A 20,000-nucleotide genomic window follows, 5' to 3' on the forward strand; every position below is an offset into this window, starting at 1 on the left:
AGTACCTAGTCAATGTGGAGAGCTATATACAGGGGTACCAGTACCTAGTCAATGTGGAGACTATATACAGGGGGTACCAGTACCTAGTCAATGTGGAGACTATATACAGGGGGTACCAGTACCTAGTCAATGTGGAGGCTATATACAGGGGTACCAGTACCTAGTCAATGTGGAGGCTATATACAGGGGTACCAGTACCTAGTCAATGTGGAGGCTATATACAGGGGTACCAGTACCTAGTCAATGTGGAGACTATATACAGGGGGTACCAGTACCTAGTCAATGTGGAGACTATATACAGGGGGTACCAGTACAGAATCAATGTGGAGACTATATACAGGGGTACCAGTACCTAGTCAATGTGGAGGCTATATACAGGGGTACCAGTACCTAGTCAATGTGGAGACTATATACAGGGGGTACCAGTACCTAGTCAATGTGGAGACTATATACAGGGGGTACCAGTACCTAGTCAATGTGGAAGCTATATACAGGGGTACCAGTACCTAGTCAATGTGGAGGCTATATACAGGGGTACCAGTACCTAGTCAATGTGGAGGCTATATACAGGGGTACCAGTACAGAGTCAATGTGGAGGCTATATACAGGGGGTACCAGTACAGAGTCAATGTGGAGGCTATATACAGGGGTACCAGTACCTAGTCAATGTGGAGACTATATACAGGGGGTACCAGTACCTAGTCAATGTGGAAGCTATATACAGGGGGTACCAGTACCTAGTCAATGTGGAGGCTATATACAGGGGTACCAGTACCTAGTCAATGTGGAGGCTATATACAGGGGTACCAGTACCTAGTCAATGTGGAAGCTATATACAGGGGTACCAGTACCTAGTCAATGTGGAGGCTATATACAGGGGTACCAGTACCTAGTCAATGTGGAGGCTATATACAGGGGTACCAGTACCTAGTCAATGTGGAGACTATATACAGGGGGTACCAGTACCTAGTCAATGTGGAGGCTATATACAGGGGGTACCAGTACAGAGTCAATGTGGAGGCTATATACAGGGGTTACCAGTACAGAGTCAATGTGGAGGCTATATACAGGGGTACCAGTACCTAGTCAATGTGGAGGCTATATACAGGGGTACCAGTACCTAGTCAATGTGGAGGCTATATACAGGGGTACCAGTACCTAGTCAATGTGGAGGTTATATACAGGGGTACCAGTACCTAGTCAATGTGGAGACTATATACAGGGGTACCAGTACCTAGTCAATGTGGAGGCTATATACAGGGGTACCGGTACAGAGTCAATGTGGAGGCTATATACAGGGGGTACCAGTACCTAGTCAATGTGGAGGCTATATACAGGGGTACCGGTACAGAGTCAGTGTGGAGGCTATATACAGGGGTACCAGTACCTAGTCAATGTGGAGGCTATATACAGGGGTACCAGTACCTAGTCAATGTGGAAGCTATATACAGGGGTACCAGTACCTAGTCAATGTGGAGGCTATATACAGGGGTACCAGTACCTAGTCAATGTGGAGGCTATATACAGGGGTACCAGTACCTAGTCAATGTGGAGGCTATATACAGGGGTACCAGTACCTAGTCAATGTGGAGGCTATATACAGGGGGTACCAGTACCTAGTCAATGTGGAGGCTATATACAGGGGTACCAGTACCTAGTCAATGTGGAGACTATATACAGGGGGTACCAGTACCTAGTCAATGTGGAGGCTATATACAGGGGGTACCAGTACAGAGTCAATGTGGAGGCTATATACAGGGGTTACCAGTACAGAGTCAATGTGGAGGCTATATACAGGGGTACCAGTACCTAGTCAATGTGGAGGCTATATACAGGGGTACCAGTACCTAGTCAATGTAGAGGCTATATACAAGGGGTACCAGTACCTAGTCAATGTGGAGGCTATATACAGGGGGTACCAGTACCTAGTCAATGTGGAGGCTATATACAGGGGGTACCAGTACCTAGTCAATGTGGAGGCTATATACAGGGGGTACCAGTACCTAGTCAATGTGGAGGCTATATACAGGGGGTACCAGTACCTAGTCAATGTGGAGGCTATATACAGGGGTACCGGTACAGAGTCAATGTGGAGGCTATATACGGGGGTAAGTACCGGTACCTAGTCAATGTGGAGGCTATATACAGGTTGTTAGGGTACAGAGTCAATGTGGAGGCTATATACAGGTAGTTACGGTACAGAGTCAATGTGGAGACTATATACAGGGAGTTACGGTACAGAGTCAATGTGGAGGCTATATACAGGGTGTTACGGTACAGAGTCAATGTGGAGGCTATATACAGGCTGTTAGGGTACAGAGTCAATGTGGAGGCTATATACAGGGGTACCAGTACAGAGTCAATGTGGAGGCTATATACAGGGGTACCGGTACAGAGTCAATGTGGAGGCTATATACAGGGGATACCAGTACCTAGTCAATGTGGAGGCTATATACAGGGGGTACCAGTACCTAGTCAATGTGGAGGCTATATACAGGGGGTACCAGTACCTCGTCAATGTGGAGGCTATATACAGGGGGTACCAGTACAGAGTCAATGTGGAGGCTATATACAGGGGGTACCAGTACCTAGTCAATGTGGAGGCTATATACAGGGGTACCAGTACAGAGTCAATGTGGAGGCTATATACAGGGGGTACCGGTACAGAGTCAATGTGGAGGCTATATACAGGGGTACCAGTACCTAGTCAATGTGGAGGCTATATACAGGGGTACCGGTACAGAGTCAGTGTGGAGGCTATATACAGGGGTACCAGTACCTAGTCAATGTGGAGGCTATATACAGGGGGTACCAGTACCTAGTCAATGTGGAGGCTATATACAGGGGTACCAGTACCTAGTCAATGTGGAGGCTATATACAGGGGTACCAGTACCTAGTCAATGTGGAGGCTATATACAGGGGGTACCAGTACCTAGTCAATGTGGAGGCTATATGCAGGGGTACCAGTACCTAGTCAATGTGGAGGCTATATACAGGGGTACCAGTACCTAGTCAATGTGGAGGCTATATACAGGGGGTACCAGTACAGAGTCAATGTGGAGGCTATATACAGGGGGTACCAGTACAGAGTCAATGTGGAGGCTATATACAGGGGTACCAGTACCTAGTCAATGTGGAGGCTATATACAGGGGTACCAGTACCTAGTCAATGTAGAGGCTATATACAAGGGGTACCAGTACCTAGTCAATGTGGAGGCTATATACAGGGGTACCAGTACCTAGTCAATGTGGAGGCTATATACAGGGGTACCAGTACCTAGTCAATGTGGAGGCTATATACAGGGGTACCAGTACCTAGTCAATGTGGAGGCTATATACAGGGGTACCAGTACCTAGTCAATGTGGAGGCTATATACAGGGGGTACCGGTACAGAGTCAATGTGGAGGCTATATACGGGGGGTACCGGTACCTAGTCAATGTGGAGGCTATATACAGGTTGTTAGGGTACAGAGTCAATGTGGAGGCTATATACAGGTAGTTACGGTACAGAGTCAATGTGGAGACTATATACAGGGAGTTACGGTACAGAGTCAATGTGGAGGCTATATACAGGGTGTTACGGTACAGAGTCAATGTGGAGGCTATATACAGGCTGTTAGGGTACAGAGTCAATGTGGAGGCTATATACAGGGGGTACCAGTACAGAGTCAATGTGGAGGCTATATACAGGGGGTACCAGTACAGAGTCAATGTGGAGGCTATATACAGGGGGTACCGGTACCTAGTCAATGTGGAGGCTATATACAGGTTGTTAGGGTACAGAGTCAATGTGGAGGCTATATACAGGTAGTTACGGTACAGAGTCAATGTGGAGACTATATACAGGGAGTTACGGTACAGAGTCAATGTGGAGGCTATATACAGGGTGTTACGGTACAGAGTCAATGTGGAGGCTATATACAGGCTGTTAGGGTACAGAGTCAATGTGGAGGCTATATACAGGGGTACCAGTACAGAGTCAATGTGGAGGCTATATACAGGGGTACCGGTACAGAGTCAATGTGGAGGCTATATACAGGGGATACCAGTACCTAGTCAATGTGGAGGCTATATACAGGGGTACCAGTACCTAGTCAATGTGGAGGCTATATACAGGGGTACCAGTACCTCGTCAATGTGGAGGCTATATACAGGGGGTACCAGTACAGAGTCAATGTGGAGGCTATATACAGGGGGTACCAGTACCTAGTCAATGTGGAGGCTATATACAGGGGTACCAGTACAGAGTCAATGTGGAGGCTATATACAGGGGGTACCGGTACAGAGTCAATGTGGAGGCTATATACAGGGGGTACCAGTACCTAGTCAATGTGGAGGCTATATACAGGGGTACCGGTACAGAGTCAGTGTGGAGGCTATATACAGGGGGTACCAGTACCTAGTCAATGTGGAGGCTATATACAGGGGGTACCAGTACCTAGTCAATGTGGAGGCTATATACAGGGGTACCAGTACCTAGTCAATGTGGAGGCTATATACAGGGGGTACCAGTACCTAGTCAATGTGGAGGCTATATACAGGGGTACCAGTACCTAGTCAATGTGGAGGCTATATGCAGGGGGTACCAGTACCTAGTCAATGTGGAGGCTATATACAGGGGTACCAGTACCTAGTCAATGTGGAGGCTATATACAGGGGTACCAGTACCTAGTCAATGTGGAGGCTATATACAGGGGTACCAGTACAGAGTCAATGTGGAGGCTATATACAGGGGTACCGGTACAGAGTCAATGTGGAGGCTATATACAGGGGTACCAGTACCTAGTCAATGTGGAGGCTATATACAGGGGGTACCGGTACAGAGTCAGTGTGGAGGCTATATACAGGGGTACCAGTACCTAGTCAATGTGGAGGCTATATACAGGGGTACCAGTACCTAGTCAATGTGGAGGCTATATACAGGGGTACCAGTACCTAGTCAATGTAGAGGCTATATACAAGGGGTACCAGTACCTAGTCAATGTGGAGGCTATATACAGGGGTACCAGTACCTAGTCAATGTGGAGGCTATATACAGGGGTACCAGTACCTAGTCAATGTGGAGGCTATATACAGGGGGTACCAGTACCTAGTCAATGTGGAGGCTATATACAGGGGTACCAGTACCTAGTCAATGTGGAGGCTATATACAGGGGGTACCGGTACAGAGTCAATGTGGAGGCTATATACGGGGGTACCGGTACCTAGTCAATGTGGAGGCTATATACAGGTTGTTAGGGTACAGAGTCAATGTGGAGGCTATATACAGGTAGTTACGGTACAGAGTCAATGTGGAGACTATATACAGGGAGTTACGGTACAGAGTCAATGTGGAGGCTATATACAGGCTGTTAGGGTACAGAGTCAATGTGGAGGCTATATACAGGGGGTACCAGTACAGAATCTGTGTAGGCTATGTACAGGGGTTCCAGTACAGAGTCAATGTGGAGGCTATATACAGGGGGTATTGAGTCAATGTGGAGGCTATATACAGGGGTACTGGTACAGAGTCAATGTGGAGGCTATAAACAGGGGGTACCAGTACAGAGTCAATGTGGAGGCTATATACAGGGGGTACAGGGTCAATGTGGAGGCTATATACAGGGGGTACAGGGTCAATGTGGAGGCAATATACAGGGGGTACAGGGTCAATGTGGAAGCTATATACAGGGGGTATTGAGTCAATGTGGAGGCTATATACAGGGGTACCAGTACAGAGTCAATGTGGAGGCTATATACAGGGGGTATTGAGTCAATGTGGAGGCTATATACAGGGTGTTACGGTACAGAGTCAATGTGGAGACTATATACAGGGGGTACCAGTACAGAGTCAATGTGGAGGCTATATACAGGGGTACTGGTACAGAGTCAATGTGGAGGCTATAAACGGGGGGTACCAGTACAGAGTCAATGTGGAGGCTATATACAGGGGGTACAGGGTCAATGTGGAGGCTATATACAGGGGGTACAGGGTCAATGTGGAGGCTATATACAGGGGGTACCGAGTCAATGTGGAGGCTATATACGGGGTACAGGGTCAATGTGGAGGCTATATACAGGGGGTACAGGGTCAATGTGGAGGCTATATACAGGGGGTACTGGTACAGAGTCAATGTGGAGGCTATATACAGGGGGTACCGGTACAGAGTCAATGTGGAGGCTATATACAGGGGGTACCGGTACAGAGTCAATGTGGAGGCTATATACAGGGGGGTACCGGTACAGAGTCAATGTGGAGGCTATATACAGGGTATTACGGTACAGAGTCAATGTGGAGGCTATATACAGGGTATTACGGTACAGAGTCAATGTGGACGCTATATTCAGGGTATTACGGTACAGAGTCAATGTGGAGGCTATATACAGGGTGTTACGGTACAGAGTCAATGTGGAGGCTATATACAGGGTGGTACCGGTACAGAGTCAATGTGGAGGCTATATACAGGGTATTACGGTACAGAGTCAATGTGGAGGCTATATACAGGGTGTTACGGTACAGAGTCAATGTGGAGGCTATATACAGGGTGTTACGGTACAGAGTCAATGTGGAGGCTATATACAGGGTGGTACCGGTACAGAGTCAATGTGGAGGCTATATACAGGGGTTACGGTACAGAGTCAATGTGGAGACTATAGACAGGGGTACTGGTACAGAGTCAATGTGGAGGCTATATACAGGGTATTACGGTACAGAGTCAATGTGGAGGCTATATACAGGGTGTTACGGTACAGAGTCAATGTGGAGGCTATATACAGGGGGTACCGGTACAGAGTCAATGTGGAGGCTATATACAGGGTATTACGGTACAGAGTCAATGTGGAGGCTATATACAGGGTGGTACCGGTACAGAGCCAATGTGGAGGCTATATACAGGTAGTTACGGTACAGAGTCAATGTGGAGACTATATACAGGGAGTTACGGTACAGTCAATGTGGAGGCTATATACAGGCTGTTAGGGTACAGAGTCAATGTGGAGGCTATATACAGGGGTACCAGTACAGAGTCAATGTGGAGGCTATATACAGGGGGTACCGGTACAGAGTCAATGTGGAGGCTATATACAGGGGTACCAGTACCTAGTCAATGTGGAGGCTATATACAGGGGGTACCAGTACCTAGTCAATGTGGAGGCTATATACAGGGGGTACCGGTACAGAGTCAATGTGGAGGCTATATACAGGGGGTACCAGTACCTAGTCAATGTGGAGGCTATATACAGGGGTACCAGTACAGAGTCAATGTGGAGGCTATATACAGGGGTACCAGTACCTAGTCAATGTGGAGGCTATATACAGGGGTACCAGTACAGAGTCAATGTGGAGGCTATATACAGGGGGTACCGGTACAGAGTCAATGTGGAGGCTATATACAGGGGTACCAGTACCTAGTCAATGTGGAGGCTATATACAGGGGTACCGGTACAGAGTCAGTGTGGAGGCTATATACAGGGGTACCAGTACCTAGTCAATGTGGAGGCTATATACAGGGGTACCAGTACCTAGTCAATGTGGAGGCTATATACAGGGGTACCAGTACCTAGTCAATGTGGAGGCTATATACAGGGGTACCAGTACCTAGTCAATGTGGAGGCTATATACAGGGGTACCAGTACCTAGTCAATGTGGAGGCTATATGCAGGGGTACCAGCACCTAGTCAATGTGGAGGCTATATACAGGGGTACCAGTACCTAGTCAATGTGGAGGCTATATACAGGGGTACCAGTACCTAGTCAATGTGGAGGCTATATACAGGGGTACCAGTACCTAGTCAATGTGGAGGCTATATACAGGGGTACCAGTACCTAGTCAATGTAGAGGCTATATACAAGGGGTACCAGTACCTAGTCAATGTGGAGGCTATATACAGGGGTACCAGTACCTAGTCAATGTGGAGGCTATATACAGGGGGTACCAGTACCTAGTCAATGTGGAGGCTATATACAGGGGGTACCAGTACCTAGTCAATGTGGAGGCTATATACAGGGGGTACCAGTACCTAGTCAATGTGGAGGCTATATACAGGGGGTACCGGTACAGAGTCAATGTGGAGGCTATATACGGGGGGTACCGGTACCTAGTCAATGTGGAGGCTATATACAGGTTGTTAGGGTACAGAGTCAATGTGGAGGCTATATACAGGTAGTTACGGTACAGAGTCAATGTGGAGACTATATACAGGGAGTTACGGTACAGAGTCAATGTGGAGGCTATATACAGGGTGTTACGGTACAGAGTCAATGTGGAGGCTATATACAGGCTGTTAGGGTACAGAGTCAATGTGGAGGCTATATACAGGGGTACCAGTACAGAATCTGTGTAGGCTATATACAGGGGTACCAGTACAGAGTCAATGTGGAGGCTATATACAGGGGTATTGAGTCAATGTGGAGGCTATATACAGGGGTACTGGTACAGAGTCAATGTGGAGGCTATAAACAGGGGTACCAGTACAGAGTCAATGTGGAGGCTATATACAGGGGTACAGGGTCAATGTGGAGGCTATATACAGGGGGTACAGGGTCAATGTGGAGGCAATATACAGGGGGTACAGGGTCAATGTGGAAGCTATATACAGGGGGTATTGAGTCAATGTGGAGGCTATATACAGGGGTACCAGTACAGAGTCAATGTGGAGGCTATATACAGGGGTATTGAGTCAATGTGGAGGCTATATACAGGGTGTTACGGTACAGAGTCAATGTGGAGACTATATACAGGGGTACTGGTACAGAGTCAATGTGGAGACTATATACAGGGGTACCAGTACAGAGTCAATGTGGAGGCTATATACAGGGGTACAGGGTCAATGTGGAGGCTATATACAGGGGGTACAGGGTCAATGTGGAGGCTATATACAGGGGGTACCGAGTCAATGTGGAGGCTATATACAGGGGGTACAGGGTCAATGTGGAGGCTATATACAGGGGTACAGGGTCAATGTGGAGGCTATATACAGGGGGTACTGGTACAGAGTCAATGTGGAGGCTATATACAGGGGTACCGGTACAGAGTCAATGTGGAGGCTATATACAGGGGGTACCGGTACAGAGTCAATGTGGAGGCTATATACAGGGGGGTACCGGTACAGAGTCAATGTGGAGGCTATATACAGGGTATTACGGTACAGAGTCAATGTGGAGGCTATATACAGGGTGTTACGGTACAGAGTCAATGTGGAGGCTATATACAGGGTATTACGGTACAGAGTCAATGTGGAGGCTATATACAGGGTGTTACGGTACAGAGTCAATGTGGAGGCTATATACAGGGTGGTACCGGTACAGAGTCAATGTGGAGGCTATATACAGGGTATTACGGTACAGAGTCAATGTGGAGGCTATATACAGGGTGTTACGGTACAGAGTCAATGTGGAGGCTATATACAGGGTGTTACGGTACAGAGTCAATGTGGAGGCTATATACAGGGTGGTACCGGTACAGAGTCAATGTGGAGGCTATATACAGGGGGTTACGGTACAGAGTCAATGTGGAGACTATAGACAGGGGGTACTGGTACAGAGTCAATGTGGAGGCTATATACAGGGTATTACGGTACAGAGTCAATGTGGAGGCTATATACAGGGTGTTACGGTACAGAGTCAATGTGGAGGCTATATACAGGGGGTACCGGTACAGAGTCAATGTGGAGGCTATATACAGGGGGTACCGGTACAGAGTCAATGTGGAGGCTATATACAGGGTATTACGGTACAGAGTCAATGTGGAGGCTATATACAGGTTAGTGCTTGATATGAAAACAAATGGGCTTATTCTGTAAGGCACACCACTACATAATGTTGATATAAAATTGGTATTGTGTTGAACAGATACAGAGTTATGTTTTTTTTTTTTATTCAAGACGGGGTGTTATTCTGTAAGGTACATGACAGCATTTGATCGTGCTCAGATAAAAATAAGTTTTCTGGGTCAGGTTGTGCTGTTCATGATGTTAATTTTTCTCTGGCTCTCCTAGCGTACCCATTCTCTGGGTCGTCTAATGTACTATTGGCATGTGCTCACACACAAATATAATGCTCTCTGAGTAACACTCACTGTGTGGGCAGCAGCACAGAGAGAGAGAGACCCTCAGCCCACACAGTACCCATGTAGGATCTTCATTTGAGCCAGTCTCCTACCGCAGGAAGAAAATCATCCTGCAGGAACAGGAAATGTGAATTATTATGTGGATTATAATCACTGGACGTATTTGTAGTGGATAAAACATTTGTATACATTTTCCGTAAGGGAAATTCAAGTCTGAAATTTTTAAAGTGTAAATTACTAACTTTTAGAAGCCTTTTTAAACCTCAAATACATTACAAGTTTAACAGGAAAGTTCTCCTGCAACAGGATGATACAATTAAGATCCTCCATCTGTAGTTATTTGTATCACTGCAATCATAGAGAGACCATAGAAATATGTTCTACTGCTCCTCTCTCATCCTCTCATCTGAGGAGGACAGGAGGGAAAAATACATACAGGCAGCTCTCTCTCTCTCCCTTAGTCTCTCTCTCTCTCTTTCTGTCGCTCACTAGGTCTCTCTCTCCCTTTCTGTCTCTCACTAGGTATCTCTCTCTTTCTGTCTCTCACTAGGTCTCTCTCTCCCTTTCTGTCTCTCACTAGGTCTCTCTCTCCCTGTCTGTCTCTCACTAGGTCTCTCTCTCTTTCTGTCTCTCACTAGGTCTCTCTCTCCCTTTCTGTCTCTCACTAGGTCTCTCTCTCCCTTTCTGTCTCTCACTAGGTCTCTCTCTCTCTCCCTGTCTGTCTCTCACTAGGTCTCTCTCTCTCTTTTCTGTCTCTCACTAGGTCTCTCTCTCCCTTTCTGTCTCTCACTAGGTCTCTCTCTCTCCCTTTCTGTCTCTCACTAGGTCTCTCTCTCTCCCTTTCTGTCTCTCACTAGGTCTCTCTCTCCCTGTCTGTCTCTCACTAGGTCTCTCTCTCTTTCTGTCTCTCACTAGGTCTCTCTCTCCCTTTCTGTCTCTCACTAGGTCTCTCTCTCCCTTTCTGTCTCTCACTAGGTCTCTCTCTCCCTTTCTGTCTCTCACTAGGTCTCTCTCTCTCTCTCTGTCTGTCTCTCACTAGGTCTCTCTCTCTCTCTTTCTGTCTCTCACTAGGTCTCTCTCTCCCTTTCTGTCTCTCACTAGGTCTCTCTCTCTCCCTGTCTGTCTCTCACTAGGTCTCTCTCTCCCTGTCTGTCTCTCACTAGGTCTCTCTCTCTCTTTCTGTCTCTCACTAGGTCTCTCTCTCCCTTTCTGTCTCTCACTAGGTCTCTCTCTCCCTTTCTGTCTCTCACTAGGTCTCTCTCTCTCCCTTTCTGTCTCTCACTAGGTCTCTCTCTCCCTTTCTGTCTCTCACTAGGTCTCTCTCTCTCCCTTTCTGTCTCTCACTAGGTCTCTCTCTCTCCCTGTCTGTCTCTCACTAGGTCTCTCTCTCTCCCTGTCTGTCTCTCACTAGGTCTCTCTCTCCCTGTCTGTCTCTCACTAGGTCTCTCTCTCTCCCTGTCTGTCTGTCACTAGGTCTCTCTCTCTCCCTTTCTGTCTCTCACTAGGTCTCTCTCTCTCCCTTTCTGTCTCTCACTAGGTTTCTCTCTCTCTCTGTCTGTCTCTCACTAGGTTTCTCTCTCTCTGTCTGTCTCTCTCTAGGTCTCTCTCTCTCCCTGTCTGTCTCTCTCTAGGTCTCTCTCTCTCCCCTGTCTGTCTCTCACTAGGTCTCTCTCTCTCCTGTCTGTCTCTCACTAGGTCTCTCTCTCTCTCTTTCTGTCGCTCACTAGGTCTCTCTCTCCCTTTCTGTCTCTCACTAGGTATCTCTCTCTTTCTGTCTCTCACTAGGTCTCTCTCTCCCTTTCTGTCTCTCACTAGGTCTCTCTCTCTCCTTTCTGTCTCTCACTAGGTCTCTCTCTCTCCCTTTCTGTCTCTCACTAGGTCTCTCTCTCCCTGTCTGTCTCTCACTAGGTCTCTCTCTCCCTTTCTGTCTCTCACTAGGTCTCTCTCTCCTTTCTGTCTCTCACTAGGTCTCTCTCTCTCCCTTTCTGTCTCTCACTAGGTCTCTCTCTCTCTCTTTCTGTCGCTCACTAGGTCTCTCTCTCCCTTTCTGTCTCTCACTAGGTCTCTCTCTCCCTTTCTGTCTCTCACTAGGTCTCTCTCTCTCCCTTTCTGTCTCTCACTAGGTCTCTCTCTCTCTCTTTCTGTCGCTCACTAGGTCTCTCTCTCCCTTTCTGTCTCTCACTAGGTCTCTCTCTCTCCCTGTCTGTCTCTCACTAGGTCTCTCTCTCTCTTTCTGTCGCTCACTAGGTCTCTCTCTCCCTTTCTGTCTCTCACTAGGTATCTCTCTCTTTCTGTCTCTCACTAGGTCTCTCTCTCCCTTTCTGTCTCTCACTAGGTCTCTCTCTCTCCCTTTCTGTCTCTCACTAGGTCTCTCTCTCTCCCTTTCTGTCTCTCACTAGGTCTCTCTCTCTCCCTTTCTGTCTCTCACTAGGTCTCTCTCTCCCTTTCTGTCTCTCACTAGGTCTCTCTCTCTCCCTTTCTGTCTCTCACTAGGTCTCTCTCTCCCTTTCTGTCTCTCACTAGGTCTCTCTCTCTCCCTTTCTGTCTCTCACTAGGTCTCTCTCTCTCCCTGTCTGTCTCTCACTAGGTCTCTCTCTCCCTGTCTGTCTCTCACTAGGTCTCTCTCTCTCCCTGTCTGTCTGTCACTAGGTCTCTCTCTCTCCCTTTCTGTCTCTCACTAGGTCTCTCTCTCTCCTGTCTGTCTCTCACTAGGTCTCTCTCTCTCCCTGTCTGTCTCTCACTAGGTCTCTCTCCCTGTCTGTCTCTCACTAGGTCTCTCTCTCTCCCTGTCTGTCTCTCACTAGGTCTCTCTCTCTCCCTGTCTGTCTCTCACTAGGTCTCTCTCTCTCCCTGTATGTCTCTCACTAGGTCTCTCTCTCTCCCTGTCTGTCTCTCACTAGGTCTCTCTCTCCCTCTCTGCCTCTCACTAGGTCTCTCTCTCTCCCTGTCTGTCTCTCACTAGGTCTCTCTCTCTCCCTGTCTGTCTCTCACTAGGTCTCTCTCTCTCCCTGTCTGTCTCTCACTAGGTCTCTCTCTCTCCCTGTCTGTCTCTCACTAGGTCTCTCTCTCTCCCTTTCTGTCTCTCACTAGGTCTCTCTCTCTCCCTTTCTGTCTCTCACTAGGTCTCTCTCTCTCCCTGTCTGTCTCTCACTAGGTCTCTCTCTCTCCCTGTCTGTCTCTCACTAGGTCTCTCTCTCTCCTGTCTGTCTCTCACTAGGTCTCTCTCTCTCCCTTTCTGTCTCTCACTAGGTCTCTCTCTCTCCTTTCTGTCTCTCACTAGGTCTCTCTCTCTCCCTGTCTGTCTCTCACTAGGTCTCTCTCTCTCTCTTTCTGTCGCTCACTAGGTCTCTCTCTCCCTTTCTGTCTCTCACTAGGTATCTCTCTCTTTCTGTCTCTCACTAGGTCTCGCTCTCCCTTTCTGTCTCTCACTAGGTCTCTCTCTCTCCCTTTCTGTCTCTCACTAGGTCTCTCTCTCTCCCTTTCTGTCTCTCACTAGGTCTCTCTCTCCCTGTCTGTCTCTCACTAGGTCTCTCTCTCCCTTTCTGTCTCTCACTAGGTCTCTCTCTCCCTTTCTGTCTCTCACTAGGTCTCTCTCTCTCCCTTTCTGTCTCTCACTAGGTCTCTCTCTCCCTTTCTGTCTCTCACTAGGTCTCTCTCTCTCCCTTTCTGTCTCTCACTAGGTCTCTCTCTCTCCCTGTCTGTCTCTCACTAGGTCTCTCTCTCCCTGTCTGTCTCTCACTAGGTCTCTCTCTCCCTGTCTGTCTGTCACTAGGTCTCTCTCTCTCCCTTTCTGTCTCTCACTAGGTCTCTCTCTCTCCCTGTCTGTCTCTCACTAGGTCTCTCTCTCTCCCTGTCTGTCTCTCACTAGGTCTCTCTCCCTGTCTGTCTCTCACTAGGTCTCTCTCTCTCCCTGTCTGTCTCTCACTAGGTCTCTCTCTCTCCCTGTCTGTCTCTCACTAGGTCTCTCTCTCTCCCTGTCTGTCTCTCACTAGGTCTCTCTCTCTCCCCTGTCTGTCTCTCACTAGGTCTCTCTCTCTCCCTGTCTGTCTCTCACTAGGTCTCTCTCTCTCCCTCTCTGCCTCTCACTAGGTCTCTCTCTCCCCTGTCTGTCTCTCACTAGGTCTCTCTCTCTCCCTGTCTGTCTCTCACTAGGTCTCTCTCTCTCCCTGTCTGTCTCTCACTAGGTCTCTCTCTCTCCCTGTCTGTCTCTCACTAGGTCTCTCTCTCTCCCTTTCTGTCTCTCACTAGGTCTCTCTCCCTTTCTGTCTCTCACTAGGTCTCTCTCTCTCCCTGTCTGTCTCTCACTAGGTCTCTCTCTCTCCTGTCTGTCTCTCACTAGGTCTCTCTCTCTCCCTGTCTGTCTCTCACTAGGTCTCTCTCTCTCCCTGTCTGTCTCTCACTAGGTCTCTCTCTCTCCCTGTCTGTCTCTCACTAGGTCTCTCTCTCTCCCTGTCTGTCTCTCACTAGGTCTCTCTCTCTCCCTGTCTGTCTCTCACTAGGTCTCTCTCTCTCCCTGTCTGTCTCTCACTAGGTCTCTCTCTCTCTCCCTTTCTGTCTCTCACTAGGTCTCTCTCTCTCCTTTCTGTCTCTCACTAGGTCTCTCTCTCTCCCTGTCTGTCTCTCACTAGGTCTCTCTCTCCCTGTCTGTCTCTCACTAGGTCTCTCTCTCTCCCTGTCTGTCTCTCACTAGGTCTCTCTCTCTCCCTGTCTGTCTCTCACTAGGTCTCTCTCTCTCCCTGTCTGTCTCTCACTAGGTCTCTCTCTCCCTGTCTGTCTCTCACTAGGTCTCTCTCTCTCCCTGTCTGTCTCTCACTAGGTCTCTCTCTCTCCCTGTCTGTCTCTCACTAGGTCTCTCTCTCTCCCTGTCTGTCTCTCACTAGGTCTCTCTCTCCCTGTCTGTCTCTCACTAGGTCTCTCTCTCTCCCTGTCTGTCTCTCACTAGGTCTCTCTCTCTCTCCCTGTCTGTCTCTCACTAGGTCTCTCTCTCTCCCTGTATGTCTCTCACTAGGTCTCTCTCTCCCTCTCTGCCTCTCACTAGGTCTCTCTCTCCCTTTCTGTCTCTCACTAGGTCTCTCTCTCTCCCTTTCTGTCTCTCACTAGGTCTCTCTCTCCCTTTCTGTCTCTCACTAGGTCTCTCTCTCTCCCTTTCTGTCTCTCACTAGGTCTCTCTCTCTCCCTGTCTGTCTCTCACTAGGTCTCTCTCTCTCCCTGTCTGTCTCTCACTAGGTCTCTCTCTCTCCCTGTCTGTCTCTCACTAGGTCTCTCTCTCTCCCTGTCTGTCTCTCACTAGGTCTCTCTCTCTCCCTGTCTGTCTCTCACTAGGTCTCTCTCTCTCCCTGTCTGTCTCTCACTAGGTCTCTCTCTCTCCCTGTCTGTCTCTCACTAGGTCTCTCTCTCTCCTTTCTGTCTCTCACTAGGTCTCTCTCTCTCTCCCTGTCTGTCTCTCACTAGGTCTCTCTCTCTCCTGTCTGTCTCTCACTAGGTCTCTCTCTCTCCCTGTCTGTCTCTCACTAGGTCTCTCTCTCTCCCTGTCTGTCTCTCACTAGGTCTCTCTCTCTCCCTGTCTGTCTCTCACTAGGTCTCTCTCTCTCCCTGTCTGTCTCTCACTAGGTCTCTCTCTCTCCTGTCTGTCTCTCACTAGGTCTCTCTCTCTCCCTGTCTGTCTCTCACTAGGTCTCTCTCTCTCCCTGTCTGTCTCTCACTAGGTCTCTCTCTCTCCCTGTCTGTCTCTCACTAGGTCTCTCTCTCTCCCTGTCTGTCTCTCACTAGGTCTCTCTCTCTCCCTGTCTGTCTCTCACTAGGTCTCTCTCTCTCCCTGTCTGTCTCTCACTAGGTCTCTCTCTCTCCCTGTCTGTCTCTCACTAGGTCTCTCTCTCTCCCTGTCTGTCTCTCACTAGGTCTCTCTCTCTCCTGTCTGTCTCTCACTAGGTCTCTCTCTCTCCCTGTCTGTCTCTCACTAGGTCTCTCTCTCTCCTGTCTGTCTCTCACTAGGTCTCTCTCTCTCCCTGTCTGTCTCTCACTAGGTCTCTCTCTCTCCCTGTCTGTCTCTCACTAGGTCTCTCTCTCTCCCTGTCTGTCTCTCACTAGGTCTCTCTCTCTCCCTGTCTGTCTCTCACTAGGTCTCTCTCTCTCCCTGTCTGTCTCTCACTAGGTCTCTCTCTCTCCCTGTCTGTCTCTCACTAGGTCTCTCTCTCTCCCTGTCTGTCTCTCACTAGGTTTCTCTCTCTCTCTGTCTGTCTCTCTCTAGGTCTCTCTCTCTCTCTCTGTCTGTCTCTCTCTAGGTCTCTCTCTCTCTCCCTGTCTGTCTCTCTCTAGGTCTCTCTCTCTCTCCTGTCTGTCTCTCTCTAGGTCTCTCTCTCTCTCCCTGTCTGTCTCTCACTAGGTCTCTCTCTCTCCTGTCTGTCTCTCACTAGGTCTCTCTCTCTCCCTGTCTGTCTCTCACTAGGTCTCTCTCTCTCCCTGTCTGTCTCTCACTAGGTCTCTCTCTCTCCCTGTCTGTCTCTCACTAGGTCTCTCTCTCTCCCCTGTCTGTCTCTCACTAGGTCTCTCTCTCTCCCTGTCTGTCTCTCACTAGGTCTCTCTCTCTCCCTGTCTGTCTCTCACTAGGTCTCTCTCTCTCCCTGTCTGTCTCTCACTAGGTCTCTCTCTCTCCCTGTCTGTCTCTCACTAGGTCTCTCTCTCTCCCTGTCTGTCTCTCACTAGGTCTCTCTCTCTCCTGTCTGTCTCTCACTAGGTCTCTCTCTCTCCCTGTCTGTCTCTCACTAGGTCTCTCTCTCTCCCTGTCTGTCTCTCACTAGGTCTCTCTCTCTCCCTGTCTGTCTCTCACTAGGTCTCTCTCTCTCCCTGTCTGTCTCTCACTAGGTCTCTCTCTCTCCCTGTCTGTCTCTCACTAGGTCTCTCTCTCTCCCTGTCTGTCTCTCACTAGGTCTCTCTCTCTCCCTGTCTGTCTCTCACTAGGTCTCTCTCTCTCCCTGTCTGTCTCTCACTAGGTCTCTCTCTCTCCTTTCTGTCTCTCACTAGGTCTCTCTCTCTCCCTGTCTGTCTCTCACTAGGTCTCTCTCTCTCCCTGTCTGTCTCTCACTAGGTCTCTCTCTCTCCCTGTCTGTCTCTCACTAGGTCTCTCTCTCTCCCTGTCTGTCTCTCACTAGGTCTCTCTCTCTCCCTGTCTGTCTCTCACTAGGTCTCTCTCTCTCCCTGTCTGTCTCTCACTAGGTCTCTCTCTCCCTGTCTGTCTCTCACTAGGTCTCTCTCTCTCCCTGTCTGTCTCTCACTAGGTCTCTCTCTCTCTCCTGTCTGTCTCTCACTAGGTCTCTCTCTCTCCCTGTCTGTCTCTCACTAGGTCTCTCTCTCTCCCTGTCTGTCTCTCACTAGGTCTCTCTCTCTCCCTGTCTGTCTCTCACTAGGTCTCTCTCTCTCCCTGTATGTCTCTCACTAGGTCTCTCTCTCTCCTGTATGTCTCTCACTAGGTCTCTCTCTCCCTCTCTGCCTCTCACTAGGTCTCTCTCTCCCTTTCTGTCTCTCACTAGGTCTCTCTCTCTCCCTTTCTGTCTCTCACTAGGTCTCTCTCTCCTTTCTGTCTCTCACTAGGTCTCTCTCTCTCCTTTCTGTCTCTCACTAGGTCTCTCTCTCTCCCTGTCTGTCTCTCACTAGGTCTCTCTCTCTCCTGTCTGTCTCTCACTAGGTCTCTCTCTCTCCCTGTCTGTCTCTCACTAGGTCTCTCGCTCTCCCTGTCTGTCTCTCACTAGGTCTCTCTCTCTCCTGTGTGTCTCTCACTAGGTCTCTCTCTCTCCCTGTCTGTCTCTCACTAGGTCTCTCTCTCTCCCTGTCTGTCTCTCACTAGGTCTCTCTCTCTCTCCTGTCTGTCTCTCACTAGGTCTCTCTCTCTCTCCCTGTCTGTCTCTCACTAGGTCTCTCTCTCTCTCCCTGTCTGTCTCTCACTAGGTCTCTCTCTCTCCCTGTCTGTCTCTCACTAGGTCTCTCTCTCTCCCTGTCTGTCTCTCACTAGGTCTCTCTCTCTCTCCCTGTCTGTCTCTCACTAGGTCTCTCTCTCTCCCTGTCTGTCTCTCACTAGGTCTCTCTCTCTCCCTGTCTGTCTCTCACTAGGTCTCTCTCTCTCCCTGTCTGTCTCTCACTAGGTCTCTCTCTCTCCCTGTCTGTCTCTCACTAGGTCTTTCTCTCTCCCTGTGTGTCTCTCACTAGGTCTCTCTCTCTCCTGTCTGTCTCTCACTAGGTCTCTCTCTCTCCCTGTCTGTCTCTCACTAGGTCTCTCTCTCTCCCTGTCTGTCTCTCACTAGGTCTCTCTCTCTCCTGTCTGTCTCTCACTAGGTCTCTCTCTCTCCCTGTCTGTCTCTCACTAGGTCTCTCTCTCCCTGTCTGTCTCTCACTAGGTCTCTCTCTCTCCCTGTCTGTCTCTCACTAGGTCTCTCTCTCTCCCTGTCTGTCTCTCACTAGGTCTCTCTCTCTCCTGTCTGTCTCTCACTAGGTCTCTCTCGCTCCCTTTCTGTCTCTCACTAGGTCTCTCTCTCCCTGTCTGTCTCTCACTAGGTCTCTCTCGCTCCCTTTCTGTCTCTCACTAGGTCTCTCTCTCTCCCTGTCTGTCTCTCACTAGGTCTCTCTCTCTCCCTGTCTGTCTCTCACTAGGTCTCTCTCTCTCCTGTCTGTCTCTCACTAGGTCTCTCTCTCTCCCTGTCTGTCTCTCACTAGGTCTCTCTCTCTCCCTGTCTGTCTCTCACTAGGTCTCTCTCTCTAAGCACTAAGTATGTAATGTTTCTTTCTCTTTAAAAGGAGAATGGAGATGAAATGAGGGAATGTTTTGCTGGGTGTTTTACCTGTAGTTCTAAAATAGGGCCCTGAGTTGTTTCTGATCAAGTTAGATGATCAGTAAAACTCCAGGTCCTGAGACAGTTAATTGCATCAATTGTTCTTTATTTTGTTTAATTTAACCTTTAACCAGGCAAGTCAGTTAAGAACAAATTCTTATTTACAATGACAGCCTAGGAACAGTGGGTTAACTGCCTTGTTCAGGGGCAGAACGACAGATTTTTACCTTGTCAGCTCAGGGATTCGATCCAGCAACCTTTCGGTTACTGGTCCAACGCTCTAACCACTATGGGCGAATGGTGATTAGGTGTTATGTCTGTGTTTGCTTTGTACCAACGTTAGGAGGTTAGGAAATGCTTCTCAGTTTCCCTCATTTTGTGGGCCGTGTGCACATAGCCTGTCTTCTCTTGAGAGCCATGTCTGCCTACGGCGGCCTTTCTCAATAGCAAGGCTATGCTCACTGAGTCTGTACATAGTCAAAGCTTTCCTTGAGTTTGGGTCAGTAACAGTGGTCAGGTATTCTGCCACTGTGTACTCTCTCTTTAGGGCCAAATAGCATTCTAGTTTGTGCTGTCCTTTTGCAAATGAATTAATTCGTAATTATCTTTTTGTTTTCTCATGATTTGATTGGGTCTAATTGTGTTGCTGTCCTGGCGCTCTGTGGGGTGTGTTTGTGAACATGTAAATCAGATCCTGGAAATCATTTCCTGGAATTTTCCAAGCTGTTTAATGGTACAGTCAATTTAGTGAATGTAAACTTCTGACCCCTGGAATTGTGATACAGTGAATTATAAGTGAAATGATCTGTCTGTAAACAATTGTTGGACAAATTTCTTGTGTCATGCACAAAGTAGATTTCCTAACCGACTTGCCAAAACTATACTGTCTCTCTGTCTCTTTCTCTCTCTCTCTTTCTCTCTCTCTCTCTGTCGCTTTCTTTCTCTCTCTCTTTCTCTCTCTCTCTCTGTCTCTTTTCTTTCTCTCTCTTCTCTTTCTCTCTCTCTCTCTCTTTCTCTCTTTCTCTCTGTCTCTTTCTCTCTGTCTCTCTCTCTGTCTCTCTCTCTGTCTCTCTCTCTGTCTCTCTCTCTGTCTCTCTCTGTCTCTCTCTCTGTCTCTCTCTCTGTCTCTCTCT

The 20,000-nt window shown here is 48.6% G+C and overlaps 1 pseudogene; it reads left to right on the forward strand.

Annotated features, from left to right (window-relative positions):
- Window positions 1-20,000, forward strand: part of LOC112239416 — a 92,903-nt pseudogene that overhangs the window by 24,143 nt on the left and 48,760 nt on the right.

This window comes from Oncorhynchus tshawytscha, linkage group LG18, assembly GCF_018296145.1.
Source record: "Oncorhynchus tshawytscha isolate Ot180627B linkage group LG18, Otsh_v2.0, whole genome shotgun sequence".
In the NCBI taxonomy this organism is placed as follows: domain Eukaryota; kingdom Metazoa; phylum Chordata; class Actinopteri; order Salmoniformes; family Salmonidae; genus Oncorhynchus; species Oncorhynchus tshawytscha.